Source organism: Macaca nemestrina, chromosome 10, assembly GCF_043159975.1.
Source record: "Macaca nemestrina isolate mMacNem1 chromosome 10, mMacNem.hap1, whole genome shotgun sequence".
NCBI classification, from domain to species: domain Eukaryota; kingdom Metazoa; phylum Chordata; class Mammalia; order Primates; family Cercopithecidae; genus Macaca; species Macaca nemestrina.
Genome location: NC_092134.1, coordinates 80,063,428 through 80,079,053, shown reverse-complemented (window position 1 = coordinate 80,079,053; position 15,626 = coordinate 80,063,428). Strand labels below are relative to the sequence as shown.

The 15,626-nt window shown below is 45.2% G+C and overlaps 1 protein-coding gene across 4 annotated transcripts in view; it reads left to right on the top strand.

Annotated features, from left to right (window-relative positions):
- LOC105474275 (Sp1 transcription factor) overlaps positions 1-15,626 on the top strand; it is a 36,944-nt gene that overhangs the window by 4,282 nt on the left and 17,036 nt on the right. The window lies entirely within an intron of this gene.

Sequence of the window (15,626 nt, the reverse complement as noted above, 5' to 3'; positions counted from 1 at the left end):
GGAGTTCAAGACCAGACTGGGCAACATGGCGAAACCCTGTCCAACAAAAAATACAAAAATTGGCCAGGCATGGTGGTACATGCCTATGGTCCCAGCTACTCGGGAGGCTAAGGCATGAGAATCGCTTGAATCTGGGAGGCAGAGGTTGCAGTGAGCCAAAATTGCACCACTGCACTCCAGCCTGGGCTACAGAGTGAGACTCTGAAAAAAAAAAATCCAAAATGTAGTCGGGCGGCTGAGCACGGTGGCTCATGCCTGTAATCCCAGCATTTTGGGAGGCCGAGATGGGTCGATCACCTGAGGTCAGGAGTTCATGATCAGCATGGCCAACATGGCAAAACCCCTTCTCTACTAAAAATACAAACAATTAGCCGGGCATGGTGATGCGCACCTGTAGTCCCAGCCACTCAGGAAGCTGAGGCCAAGAATTACTTGAACCTGGGAGGCAGAGGCTACAGTGAGCTGAAATCACATCATTGCACTCCAGCCTGGTTGACAGAGCAAGACCCTGTCTCAGAAAATAAAAATAAAAAATTTGATTATGAGCTGGGTGCGGTGGCTCATGCCTATAGTCCCAGCACTTTGGGAGGCCGAGGTGGACGGATCATGAAGTCAGGAGTTCAAGACCAGCCTGACCAATATGGTGAACCCCGTCTCTACTAAAAATACAAAAATTAGCCAGACGTGGTGGCACAAACCTGTAGTCCCAGCTACTCGGGAGGCTGAGGCAGGAGAATCTCTCGAACCTGGGAGGCAGAGGTTGCAGTAAGCCAAGATCGTGCCACTGCACTCCAGCCTGAGCGACAGAGCAAGACTCCATCTCCAAAAAAAAAAAAAAAAAATTGATTATGAATTTTGCCCGTTTGTAGAACACAGATTATCATCAGATATTTCTTGTGAACTGTAACTCCTAATTGAAGGGAAAATGATCTAATGGGTTGCTTTTCAACAAAATAAGTTCCCTGGTTAGTATTAACCAGAATATCCCACACTGAGCATGCTGGTTAATCAGGGTTGAATTTTTTTTAACTCCTAGTTATCTTAAAAACAAAATCCCATAGCTTCCCTTCACACTAACATATGAGTGTCCTAGGTGATTCTGGTATTTCTTAGGTAGCAGTCTAACTTCCTAGTCTGCTTTGAAAGTACTGTGTATGGTTAGGAAGGGAGGAGAGAGAAAGGGAGTGGGGTAAGTTGGGGTCTGGAATGGAGTGGGGGATGTGGGATTGAGAAGAGTTAGGAATGAGGAGAGCATTGAAGGGAAAAATAATCTGGGAAGAATATTGAATCGGTTGACCATGGTGTTCAGGGTCTTTCATTTTGAACTAAATGTTTCACTATTAATTTGAAATTAAAACAGTAAGCAGGTGTAAGTCTATGTAGACCGTGTCTTTTTTTTTTTTTCGTTTTTGAGACTGAGTCTTGCTCTGTTGCCCAGGCTGTAGTGGAGTGGTGCAATCTCTGCTCACTGCAACCTCCCCGTCCTGGGTTCCAGTGATTCTGCTGCCTCAGCCTCCCAAGTAGCTGGGATTACAGGCGCGAGCCACCATGCCTGCCTAATTTTTGTATGTTTAGTAGAGACGGGGTTTCACTGTGTTGGCCAGTCTGGTCTTGAACTCCTGACCTCAAGTGATCTGCCCGCCTCGGCCTCCCAAAGTGCTGGGATTATAGGTGTGAGCCACCACGACCTGCCTGACTGTAACATTTTAAATTCCGTTGTATGGAGCTGATCTTTAATAAAGCACAGTAAAAGGATATACACACATTTTTATATTCTGGCACAGTTATACAAATATGGAAAATAGTTCAATGTCACCAAATAATATCACGCAACTTCTAGTTCTTTCTTTTTTTTTTTTTTTTCGTTTTCTTTTTTGGGATTGAGTCTTGCCTGTCTCCCAGGCTGGAGTGCAGTGGTATGATCTTGGCTCACTGCAACCTCTGCCTCCCGGGTTCAAGCAATTCTCCTGCCTCAGCCTCCCGAGTAGCTGGGGTTACAGGCGCACGCCACCATGCCTACTAATTTTTTGTATTTTTTTTAGTAGAGGTGGGGTTTCATCATGTTGGCCAGGCTGGTCCCGAACTCCTGACTTCGTGATCCACCTGCCTTGGCTTCCCAAAGTGCTGGGATTACAGGCGTGAGCCACCGCACCTGGCCACTTCTAGTTCTTTTGGCATATATATGTGGGTTTATAAATTGTTTACTTTTGTTACCAAGTTCTCATTCCATTTAGACTGATTCTTACATAAGTGAGGGTAACAAATAGGCAACCATATTTCCTGCCTCTTGCAGTTTTGGTAAATCTGGGGGGAAAGTCTGCTTGAGTTCCCTGATTTTCTTACATTTCTGTGGTGAGTTTAGAAATACTACGTGTTGGCCGGGTGCGGTGGCTCAAGCCTGTAATCCCAGCACTTTGGGAGGCCGAGACGGGCGGATCACGAGGTCAAAAGATCGAGACCATCCTGGCTAACATGGTGAAACCCCGTCTCTACTAAAAAATACAAAAACTAGCCGGGCGAGGTGGCGGGCGCCTGTAGTCCCAGCTACTCGGGAGACTGAGGGAGGAGAATGGCGTAAACCCGGGAGGCGGAGCTTGCAGTGAGCTGAGATCCGGCCACTGCACTCCAGCCTGGGCGACAGAGCGAGACTCCGTCTCAAAAAAAAAAAAAAAAAAAAAAAAAAATACTACGTGTTGAGCTTTAAAAAGACAGTAATTTTCTTAGTTAATTGAAATCTTAGAATTGAAGGTTAGAGCTGGAAGGGACTGAATTTATCCAGTACAACTGCCTTATTTTCTAGACGAGGAAATTGAGGTACAGAGAATCACTTAATGAGATAACAGACAGAGCTGGGGCTAGTTCTACTAGTCTAGGGTGTAACCTGTTTTAACTAGGGACTTGAAAAATTCTTTAGATTGTTAAAAATGTGTTCGAAAAGATGTTTTTGCTTTACGATTTAATGCTCTAGAACTGACAGGTGTTTTATAAACTAAACATTTATGGGAGTAGAAATGGGAAAAGTTTTATAAAAACTGAGCTCTACAGCATAGAAAATTAGACACTTCTGGGCAACCTACACCATCATGTTTGTTTTCTTCTTTTTTTTTTTTTTTTTTTTTTTTTGAGACGGAGTCTGGCTTTGTTGCCCAGGCTGGAGTGCGGTGGTGCAATCTCGGCTCACTGCAAGCTCCGCCTCCTGGGTTCACGCCATTCTCCTGCCTCAGCCTCCAAGTAGCTGGGACTACAGGTGCGCACCACCATGCCTGGCTAATTTTTTGTATTTTTAGTAGACACGGGATTTCACTGTGTTCGCCAGGATGGTCTCGATCTCCTGACCTCATGATCTGCCCACCTCGGCCTCCCAAAGTGCTGGAATTACAGGCGTGAGCCACTGCGCCGGGCCTCATGTTTGTTTTCTATTTGCTCTTAGATTGAAGTACCCAGTTTTGCTTTTCTTCAAAGCAAAATGGATTATTCCTGTTAATAATTTGGATCCTTGCAATTCTTAAAGGCTTATAACTTAGGCTTTAGAGAAAAGATGTGATGCGTTCTCATAGATAAATCATGCTCTGGGGAAGTCTACCATTTAATATGTCATAGGCTAGTGCTACCTAGTTACTGATGGTCTTTGAGCTGAAGAAAATGCATGTGTTTCTGTAAGGTAACAGGAGCTTGACATTCACTAATGAGATAATGAGGCATTGACAGGCTGTTTTGTGAGAGCTGAGATTGTTCGCTTCATTAATAGGGGTTTTTGAAGATCCAAATTTCCTCCTTTCTGGCTAATAATAATTGTGTAGTATTTCCCCTTTAGTTTATACGACGTTATCCTTCATGAAAGATAAAAAAATTACTTCCCAGAAGCTCACTGCTTTTTCAGCTTTTGCCTTCCTGCTATAAAGTATCTTGTTTTGGCCAGGCATGGTGGCTCATGCCTGTAATCCCAGCATTTTGGAAGGCCAAGGCGGGCAGATCTTTTGAGCCCAGGAGTTCAAGACCAGCCTGGGCAACATAGGGATTCCCCCATCTCTACAAAAGATACGAAAATTACCTGAGCATGGTAGCACACACCTATAGTCCCAGCTACTTGGGAGGCTGAGGTAGGAGGATCGCCTGAGCCCGGGACATTGTGGACACAGTGAGCCATGATCAGGCCACAGCACTCCAGCTTGGGCGGTAGGGTGAGTCCCTGGCAAAAAAAAAAAAAAAAAAAAAAAAAAAAGTGTCTCATTTTACCCCCTTCTCTGATAGTTATTTTACTGTAAAATTTAACCTTTTTGCAATATGTTCAACTTCTTAATGGTATGATGTAGAAAGAACATTGGATGTGAAATGTTATATGATATGTGTATATATCACTGTACAAAATGAGATATATTACATGACTGTGGGAGATTGCAGCTTCCATGGTGTTTACTTAGTCTGTTTACATTTATTATTATTATTATTTTTTTTTTTTTTTTTTTTTTTTTGAGACGGAGTCTTGCTCTGTCACCCAGGCTGGAGTGCTGTGGCCGGATCTCAGCTCACTGCAAGCTCCGCCTCCCGGGTTCACGCCATTCTCCTGCCTCAGCCTCCTGAGTAGCTGGGACTACAGGCGCCCGCCACCTCACCCGGCTAGTTTTTTTGTATTTTTTAGTAGAGACAGGGTTTCACCGTGTTAGCCAGGATGGTCTCGATCTCCTGACCTCGTGATCCGCCCGTCTCGGCCTCCCAAAGTGCTGGGATTACAGGCTTGAGCCACCGCGCCCGGCCTATTATTATTTTTTTAATGATTTTTTTCTTTTTTTTTTTTTTTTGGAGACGGAGTTTTGTTCTTATTGCCCAGGGTGGAGTCCCATGGCGTGGTCTCAGCTCACTGCAACCTCTGCCTCCTGGGTTCAAGCGATTCTCCTGCCTCAGCCTCCCGAGTAACGCTCACCACCACACCTGGCTAATTTTTGTATTTTTAGTAGAGTTGTACCATGTTGGCCAGGCTGGTCTTGAACTCCTGACCTCAGGTGATCTGCCTGCCTCGGCCTCCCAAAGTGCTGGGATTATAGGCGTGAGCCTCTGTGCCCAGCTGCTGATTTTTGTATTTTTAGTAGAGACTGGGTTTCCCCATGTTGGCCAGGATGGTCTTGATCTCCTGGCCTCCCAAAATGCTGGGATTACAGGTATGAGCTTTTTTTTTTTCTTGACACCCCTCTTTCTTTATCAGCAGCTTTTCCTTTCATTTTGTAGTCATATTCTCCCAGAGCTTTGTTTTATTTTATTTAATTTATTTATTTATTTTAAGATGGAGTCTTGCTTTGTCACCCAGGTTGGAGTGCAGTGGTGTGGTCTTGGCTCACTGTAGCCTCCATCTCCTGGGTTCATGCAGTTCTCCTGCCTCAGCCTCCCGAGTAGCTGGGATTACAGACATGTGCCACCACGCCTGGCTAATTTTTGTATTTTTAGTAGAGACAGGGTTTCACCACATTGGTTAGGCTGGTCTTGAACTCCTGACCTCAAGTGATCCACCCACCTCAACCTCCCAAAGTGCTGAGATTACAGGCGTGAGCCACCATGCCCGGCCTATTTTATTTTATTTTTTATTTAAAGCCTCAGATGTTTTTCTTAGCCACTGCTGAATCCTGAAACTCTTGCCACAGGTTGAGGGGGAGTTGACTTCTAAAGATTAAGTTTGGATGACTACTTGTGAGTTCTGTCTAATAAAGTGTGCAGGACTGGGCTTTGGCAGGAGAATAGAACATATTTCCTTGATGGGTATAATTCACTCACGAACCAAATTTCAGGTACTAAAAATAACGATTTCACATCTGCTGGGTTTTATTGGGGTCAGGAAAATGTCTTCTCTTAGAAGTTAAGTTGAATGTGATACCAGGGTTGGTTTGCCAAGGGTGTTACTAAACTTGGGGTCAGACTGCTGAGATCTCATTTGTTAAAAAGTTGTGTTTTAGACCAGTAAATTTGGACATTAATGAAAAGTAGGTTTAGATGATTTAAATGTCTTACCAGTTATCATTTTTGTGCAAAAGGTCATATGAGATAATTTTCTATTTTAAGATATTTTGTCAAATATAATATTGAATGTTTCTGTATTTTTGTCTTTACCTAGTATTATACTTGTTTCTCTTTTTAATTTAAAAATTTTATTTTCTTTCTTTCTTTCTTTTTTTTTCTTTTTTTTTTTTGTTTTTCTTTGAGACGGAGTCTCGCTCTGTCGCCCAGGCTGGAGTGCAGTGGCGCGATCTTGGCTCACTGCAACCTCCGCCTACCGGCTCACGCCATTCTCCTGCCTCCGCCTCCCGAGCAGCTGGGACTACAGGCGCCCTCCACCACGCCCGACTAATTTTTTGTATTTTTAGTAGAGACGGGGTTTCACCGTGTTCGCCAGGATGGTCTCGATTTCCTGACCTTGTGATCTGCCCGCCTCGGCCTCCCAATGTGCTGGGATTACAGGCGTGAGCCACCGCGCACGGCCAAAAATTTTATTTTCTACAGATATCAGCACAGAAAGATATACTTGGTTCTTAGGGTGTTTGGTGCTTTTTTTTTTTTTTTTTTTTTGAGACGGAGTCTCTCTCTGTAGCCCAGGCTGGAGTGCAGTGGCCGGATCTCAGCTCACTGCAAGCTCCGCCTCCCGGGTTCACGCCATTCTCCGGCCTCAGCCTCCCCAGTAGCTGGGACTACAGGCGCCCGCCACCTCGCCCGGCTAGTTTTTTGTATTTCTTAGTAGAGACGGGGTTTACCGTGTTAGCCAGGATGGTCTCGATCTCCTGACCTCGTGATCCGCCCGTCTCGGCCTCCCAAAGTGCTGGGATTACAGGCTTGAGCCACCGCGCCCGGCCCGTTTGGTGCTTTTTAAATGGTTATTTCAGTTTAAGTAGGAAAGATCTCATTTAAAATCTAAGTGCTTTGAGGGGGCCGGGCGAGGTGGCTCACGCTTATAATCCCAGCAATTTTGGAGTCCAAGGCAGGCGAATTGTCTGAGCTCAGGAGTTCGTGACCAGCTTGGGCAACACGGTGAAACCCCGTCTCTACTAAAATACAAAAAATTAGCCGGGCATGTCAGTATGCGCCTGTAGTCCCAGCTAGTCGGGAGGCTGAGGCAGGAGAATTTCTTGAACCTGGGAGGCGGAGGTTGCCGTGAGCTGAGATCGCACCACTGCACTCCAGCCTGGGCAATAAAGCTAAATTCCGTCTCAAAAAAAAAAAAAAAAAATCTAAGTGCTTTGATTGATTTGAAAATCAGTGGAATATGAGAAGACAGTCTTCAGACCTTTTCCATGGCTCCTATTTATTCATTCCAGTGGCTTTCTCTTTATGAATGACGTCATTGTTAAATCACGTTGCCTTGTGTAATGGGGCCATTTTAGTTCTTAATTAAATAACAAGAGTGCCTTCTGTTTCAGAAAAGTTTAGTATCTGTTATATCTCCCTTTCCCTTTGTTTCATTTTGTAAAGTAAACGTGCAGCTAATAATTTAGTTCTGCTCATTACTTGCTTTGAAAATGTTTTAAAATGTAAGATGAACATCTGTAGAAAAACTTTATTATGTAATGCTTTTTAAATTACTTATTGGGTGTCTGTCAACATTAGTGGATAATAGTTGAGTTTTTTTGTTTTACTATTTAATTGAAAAACAAGCACATTATTTTTCATATTTCCTACAGAAAGTGTTACAATAGTATTGTCATTTTCTTTTTTTTTTTTTTTTTGAGACCGAGTCTGGCTCTGTGGCCCAGGCTGGAGTGCAGTGGCGTGATCTCAGCTCACTGCAAGCCCCAGCTCCCGGGTTCACGCCATTCTCCTGCCTCAGCCTCCTGAGTAGCTGGGACTACAGGCGCCTGCCACCACGCCCGGCTAATTTTTTGTATTTTTAGTAGAGATGGGGTTTCACCTTGTTAGCCAGGATGGTCTCGATCTCCTGACCTCATGATCCGCCCGTCTCGGCCTCCCAAAGTACTGGGATTACAGGCTTGAGCCACCGCGCCCGGCCAGTATTGTCATTTTCTTTAACATTTAGCAATATACAGGGCCTGGTATGCTAAAGGATTACTTTAAAATGTATTTGCCCAGACCATGATATGACTGTATTGTCAATACTGTGCTAGACTTTAAGTAAGAATTATTTCCCTTAGAAGACTGAGAAACTTTTTAAAAGTAATTTCTTTCTTTTTTTTTTCTTTGAGATGGAGTCTCGCTCTGTTGCCAGGCTGTAGTGTAGTCTCCGCCTCCTGGGTTTAAGTGATTCTCCTCCCTCAGCCTCCTGAGTAGCTGGGACTACAGGCGCAGGCGCCACCAGGCCCAGCTAATTTTTGTATTTTTAGCAGAACAGGGTTTCACCATGTTGGCCAGGATGGTCTCAATCTCTTAACCTCATGATCCACCAGCCTCAGACTCCCAAAGTGCTGGAATTACAGACGTGAACCACTGTGCCTGGCCTTTTTAAAAGTAATTTCAACTTTTATTTTGTTTGTTACATGATCCTGAGGTTTGGGATACAGATGATCTCGTTCCCCGGATCCGGTCGTGAGCATAGCACCCAACAGTTAGTTTTTCCAACCTTACCCTCAACCCTCCCCTATCTAGTAGTCCCCAGTGTCTGTTGTTGCCATCTTTATGTCCATGAATACTCAGTGTTTAGCTCCCACTTACAAGTGAGAACATGCGGTATTTTGTTTTCTGTTCCTCCATTTATTCACTTACGATAATGGCTTCCAGCTGCATCCAGACATGGATGCAAAATATATGATTTCATTCTTTTTTATGGCTATCCTGAAAAACGTTTCTGTAGAAACTTTTTAAGTGTATCTTTGAGTTGGTTGCAAATCTGTGCTGTAATTTGGATTTGTCCTTTTGTTCTAGTGTTTTTGGGACTCTGATTGGCTTGTGAAAATTGGGCAGTATGACTTGTTTGACAAGTTTGGATGTGCATATCTAATTTTCTATGAATTCTTCTTCTCACCTATATACAAAATAAATAATTTAACCACTTGGAAGAAGGAGTTTTTTGTTTGTTTTTTTGAGATGGAGCCATGCTCTTGTCACAGAGGCTGGAGTGCAGTGGCACGATCTCAGCTCACTGCAACCTCTGCCTCCCGAGTTCAAGCAATTCTCCTGCCTCACCGTCCTAAGTAGCTGGGATTACAGGTGCCCACAACCACGCCTGGCTAATTTTTTTGTATTTTTAGTAGAGATGGGGTTTCACCACGCTGGCCAGGCTGGTCTCGAACTCCTGACCTAAGGTGATCCGCCCACCTCAGCCTCTCAAAGTGCTGGGATTTACAGGCGTGAGCCACCATGCCTGGGCTAGAAGGAGGTTTTTTTGTTTGTTTTTGAGACAAAGCCTCTCTGTCGCCCAGGCTAGAATGCAGTGGCACCATCTCAGCTCACTGCAACCTCTGCCTCCTGGGTTCAAGCGATTCTCCTGCCTCAGCCTCCTGAGTAGTCAGGATTACAATTGCCTGCCATCATGCCCGGCTAATTTTTGTATTTTTAGTAGAGACGGGGTTTCACCGTGTTGATCAGGCAGGTCTTGAACTCCTGACCTCGTGATCCGCCCGTCTCAACCTCCCAAAGTGCTGGGATTACAGGCGTGAGCCACCGCGCCTGGCTTAGAAGGAGTTTTAAAATATAAAATACCTAGATCAAGACAAAGACTTAGACAGGTAGTGGCTCAAGTCTGTAATCCCAACACTTTCAGAGGTCGAGGTATGAAGACTGGTTTAGCCCAGAAGTTCAAAACCAACCTTGGCAACGTAGTGAAACCCCCATCTCTATTTAAATTTTCTTTTTTCTTTTCTTTCTTATTTTTTCTCTTTTTTGAGATGGAGTCTTGCTTTTTGTTGTTGTTGTTGTTGAGACGGAGTCTCGCTCTGTTGCCCAGGCTGGAGTGCAGTGGCCGGATCTCAGCTCACTGCAAGCTCTGCCTCCCGGGTTTACGCCATTCTCCTGTCTCAGCCTCCCGAGTAGCTGGGATTATAGGCGTGTGCCAGCACGCCTGGATAATTTTATATTTTTAGTAGGACGGAGTGTCTCCTGTTTTTCAGGCTGGTCTCGAACTCCTGACCTCAGGTGATCTATTAGCTTTAGCTTCCCAAAGTGGTGGGATTAAAGGAGTGAGCCACCGCACCCGGACTGCATTTCCTTTTTTTTTTTTCAATTTTGAGACAAGAGTTTTCCTCTTGTTGCCCAGACTGGAGTACAGTGGTGCGATCTTGGTTCACTGCAACATCCACCTTCCAGGTTCAAGCGATTAGCTTGCCTCAGCCTCCCAAATAGCTGGGATTACAGGTGTGGGCTACCACGCCCAGCTAATTTTTGTATTTTTAGTAGAGACGGGGTTTCATCATGTTGGCCAGGCTAGTCTCAAACTCCTGACCTCAAGTGATCCTCCCGCCTTGGTCTCTCAGTGCTGGGATTTACAGGTGTGAGCCACCGCGCCCAGCCTTTAATTAGCCTTTGAAAGCAAGAAGGTCGAGCCAGGCATGAGCCGCTGCGCCTGGCAGGAGATAAGGTCTTTCTATGTGGCTTAGAGTAGTCTTGAACTCCTGGGCTCAAGCAATCCTCCAACTCAGCCTCCCCAGTAACTGGGATTATGGGCACAAGTTTCTTTGGTTTGGTGTCCCTTTGAAAGAATATCTGTATTTTCTAGCCAGGCGCAGTGGTTCACGCCTGTAATCCCAGCGCTTTGGGAGGCTGAGGTGGGTGAATCACTTGAGACCAGGAGTTCGAGACCAGCCTGGCCAACATGAGGAAACCACGTCTCAACTGAAAATACAAAAGTAGATGGACTTGGTGGTGCGCACCTTTAATCCCAGCTACTCCCAAGGCTGAGACAGGAGAATCGCTTGAACCTGCGAGGTGGAATTTGCAGTGAGTTGAGACAACACCACTGTACTCCAGCCTAGGCGATAGACCAAAACTCCATCTCAGAAAACAAAAGAATATTTGTATCTTCTGTCTTGTCATATTAAAAAACATAAAAGAGTATCTGGTGTTATCACATTTTAAGGCTTCTTATCTAGCTTTCTTTTTTTTTTTTTTTTTTTTGAGACGGAGTCTCGCTCTGTCGCCCAGGCTGGAGTGCAGTGGCCGGATCTCAGCTCATTGCAAGCTCCGCCTCCCGGGTTTAAGCCATTCTCCTGCCTCAGCCTCCCCAGTAGCTGGGACTACAGGCGCCCGCCACCTCGCCCGGCTAATTTTTTGTATTTTTTTGGTAGAGACGGGGTTTCACCGTGTTAGCCAGGATGGTCTCGATCTCCTGACCTCGTGATCCGCCCGTCTCGGCCTCCCAAAGTGCTTGGATTACAGACTTGAGCCACCGCGCCCGGCCTCTTATCTAGCTTTCTTAAGTGCTCTTTAAGAAATTCAGTTATATTATGGTTCAGTTAATTTACATAGGCATTTGCTGAACACCAGAATACTTAGTAATATAATTACTCCCAGCAGGCTCAAGAATGAGAAAAGTGTAAAAGTAAAAATGAGTTCCAATTTTTGGTACTTCATTCTTAGACAGATTTAGCAAAATTTATTGAACATTTATTATGTGCCAATGCCCTAGCTTCTTGGAGCCTTTGAAACAGGTAAGGCTGCTGCTAGGCTGGGTGCAGTGGCTCACGCCTGTAATCCCAGCACTCTGGGAGGCCGAGGCGGGCAGATCACAAGGTCAGGAGATCAAGACCATCCTAGCTAACACGGTGAAACCCCATCTCTACTAAAACTACAAAAAAAAAAAAAAAAAAAAAGAAAGCCAGGTGTAGCTGGGCGCGGTGGCTCACATCTATAATCCCTGCACTTTGGGAGACTGAGGCCGGCGGATCACAAGGTCAGGAGTTCGAGACCAGCCTGGCTAACATAGCGAAACCCTGTCTCTACTAAAAATACAAATATTAGCTGGGTGTGCTGGCTCACGGCTGTAGTCCCAGCTACTCCGGAGGCTGAGGCGGGAGAATCACCTGAACCTGGGAAGTGGAGGTTGCAGTGAGCCGAGATCGCGCCATTGCACTCCAGCCTGGGCAACACAGTAAGACTCTGTCTCAAAAAAAAAAAAAAGCTGGGCGTGGTGACTCACACCTTTAATCCCAGTACTTTGGGAGGCCGAGGCAGGTGGAACACAAGATCAGGAGATCGAGACCATCTGGCTAACATGGTGAAACCCCGTCTCTACTAAAAATACAAAAAATTAGCTGAGTGTGGTGGTGGGTGCCTGTAGTCCCAGCTACTTGGGAGGCTGAGGCAGGAGAATGACGTGAACCTGGGAGGCAGGGCTTGCAGTGAGCCAAGATTGCGCCACTGCACTCCAGCCTGGGTGACAGACTTTGTCTCAAAAAAAAAAAAAAAAAAGCCGTGTGCTGTGGCTCAAGTCTGTAATCCCAGCACTTGGGGAGACCGAGATGGGTGGATCACAGGTCAGGAGATCGAGACCATCCTGGCCAACATGGTGAAACCCCATCTCTACTAAAAATACAAAAATTAGCCAGGCATGGTGGTGTGCGCCTGTAATCCCAGCTACTCAGGAGACTGAGGAAAGAGAAACGCTTGAACCTGGGAGACGGAGCTGGCAGTGAGCCGAGATCACGCCACTGTACTCCAGCTTGGGTGACAGAGCGAGACTCTGTCTCAAAAAAACAAAAACAAAAACAGATAAGATTGCTGCCTTCTTTTTTTTTTTTTTTTTTGAGACGGAGTCTCACTTTGTCACCCAGGCTGGAGTGCAGTGGCCGGCTCTCAGCTCACTTGTAAGCTCCGCCTTCCGGGTTCACGCCATTCTCCTGCCTCAGCCTCCCGAGTAGCTGGGACTACAGGCGCCCGCTACCACGCCCGGCTAGTTTTTTTGTATTTTTTTTTTTTTTAGTAGAGACGGGGTTTCACCATGTTAGCCAGGATGGTCTCGATCTCGTGACCTCATGATTCGCCCGCCTCGGCCTCCCAAAGTGCTGGGATTACAGGCTTGAGCCACCGCGCCCGGCCAATTGCTGCCTTCTTAGTGTGCTCCTCTGCTCCAGTTGCTTTTATGCTATAGCTTTACTTAGTGCACTTCAGAGGAGACCAGTTTTCACTCACCTATTCCTGAGAGTTGCAGACAAATGTATGAAGTAATAGGGCCATAAATATTTTGATTTATATTATAGTCTTGTGGGTACTGTGTTAGATGTTATTAGATTATTTATTAAAATACATTTTTTTTAAGAGTGTGTACATGGCTCACTGCAGCCTCAAACTCCTGGGCTCAAGTGATCCTCCAACCTTAGTCTCTCAAAGTGTTGGGATTACAGTTGTGAGCCACCACACCCGGCCTCTCCTGTTTTCTTGAGAGTTGTTCTGTTTTCTATAAATTAAAAAAAACATTTTTTTTCCCTACCTTTCTAGACCCCGTTTTGTTTTTTGTTTTGAGAGGGAGTCTTGCTCTGTCGCCCAAGTTAGAGTGCAGTGGTGCAATCTCGGCTCACTGCGACCTCCACTTCCTGAGTTCAAGCAATTCTCCTGCCTCAGCTTCCCAAGTAACTGAGAGTACAGGCGCCTGCCACCACGCCCAGCTAATTTTTGTATTTTAGTAGAGACGGGATTTCACTTTTTTGGCCAGGAAGATCTCAAACTCCTGACCTCAAGTGATCCACTCGCCTCAGCCTCCCAGAATGCTGAGATTACAAATGTGAGCCACTGTGCCTGGCCTTAGACTCTGGTTTTATTAAAAGCACTGTTTTACTTTTCTTACTGTCAGCTAATTCCTGTCACCCATCTCATCCTCACCTCAAAAACCCCAACACTTCAAAAATGTTTATGAAGTAATTCAAGAAATCTAAGCAATATATACGATAATATAGTAATCTTTTTTTTTTTTTTCTTTTTTCTTTTTTTGAGATGGAGTCCCGCTCTCTTACCCAGGCTGGAATGCAGTGGTGCAATCTTGGCTCACTGCAACCTCCACCTCCTGGGTTCAAGCGACTCTTCTTTTTTTTTTTTTGAGATGGAGTCTTGCTCTTCTCCCAGGCTGGAGTGCAGTGGCATGTGGCGGCGTGATCTCGGCTCACTGCAACCTCTGCCTCCTGAATAGCTGGGATTACAGGCGCCTGCCAACATGCGCAGGTAATTTTTATATTTTCAGTAGAGACAGGGTTTCACCATGTTGGCCCGGCTGGTCTCAAACCCCTGACCTCAGGTGATCGTCCGCCTCGGCCTCCCAAAGTGCTGGGATTACAGGCGTGAGCCACTGCACCCGACCATAGATGATCTTTTACCTGTATCCAAGTTCATGAAGCAATACGTTACAAATACTGGTAAAGCCCATAAAAGCACCCTTTGTTAACACTTTTTAACATTGCTACTGAACCTTTGGTTTTATCAATGATATGGTTGTGTGTGTAGATGAACTTCCTTACTTTAATCTTCTAGTTTAAAATGAAAGAAAATTAAACTATCTTGGTCTGAACTGACTGTTAATTTAGTGGAATTTCTTGACTTCTGCTTTTAGAAGTAGGATGATTATAACTACTGAATTTATTGTGATGTAGATTTATAGATATACAAATACATATGAACAAATTAAGTTCATGTGTATTAACTATTCTTTGTACCTCTTGAACCACTTCAGATATGTCAGTGTTTTAGATCTTAACTGCCTATAGGGCAGGAACCACCTCTGTTTTTGTTTTTGTTTTTTGGTTTGAGACAGAGTCTTCCTCTATCTCCCAGGCTCAAGTGCAGTGGCATGATCTTGGCTCATTGCAACCTCTGCCTCCAGAGTTCAAGCGATTCTCCTGCCTCAGCCTCCTGAGTAGCTGGGATTACAGATGTGCACCACCACGCCCAGTTAATTTTTGTATTTTCAGTAGAGACAGGATTTCACCATGTTGGCCAGGCTCTCAAACTTTTGACCTCAAGTGATTCACGCTCCTTGGCCTCCCAAAGTACTGGGATTAGACATGAGCCACCAAACCTGGCCTTTTTATTTTTTAAATTTTTATTTATTTATTTATTTTGTTTGTTTGTTTGAGACGGAGTCTCGCTCTGTCGCCCAGGCTGGAGTGCAGTGGCCAGATCTCAGCTCACTGCAAGCTCCGCCTCCCGGGTTCACGCCATTCTCCTGCCTCAGCCTCCCGAGTAGTTGGGACTACAGGCGCCCGCCACCGCGCCCGGCTAGTTTTCTGTATTTTTTAGTAGAGACGGGGTTTCACCGTGTTAGCCAGGATGGTCTCGATCTCCTGACCTCGCGATCCGCCCGTCTCGGCCTCCCAAAGTGCTGGGATTACAGGCTTGAGCCACCGCGCCCGGCCGTTTTTTTGTATTTTTAGTAGAGACAGGGTTTCACCGTGTTAGCCAGGATGGTCTCGATCTCCTGACCTCGTGATCCGCCCGTCTCGGCCTCCCAAAGTGCTGGGATTACAGGCTTGAGCCACCGCGCCCGGCCTATTTTTATTTTTTAATAATACAAAATGTGTTTGCTGCCATAAACATTTGGGTACGGAATAAATACGATGTGAAGGAGAACAGTGGTTGTGCACAAAGGACTGCTGATGTAAATTACAGTTTCAGTGTGGGTAATGGGAAAATTCAAAGCATTTACTTGATAAAGATCTGTAGAACTTAAATTTGCAAACTTTTTTTGAGGATGGGAAAAATAAGTAACAATTATCTAT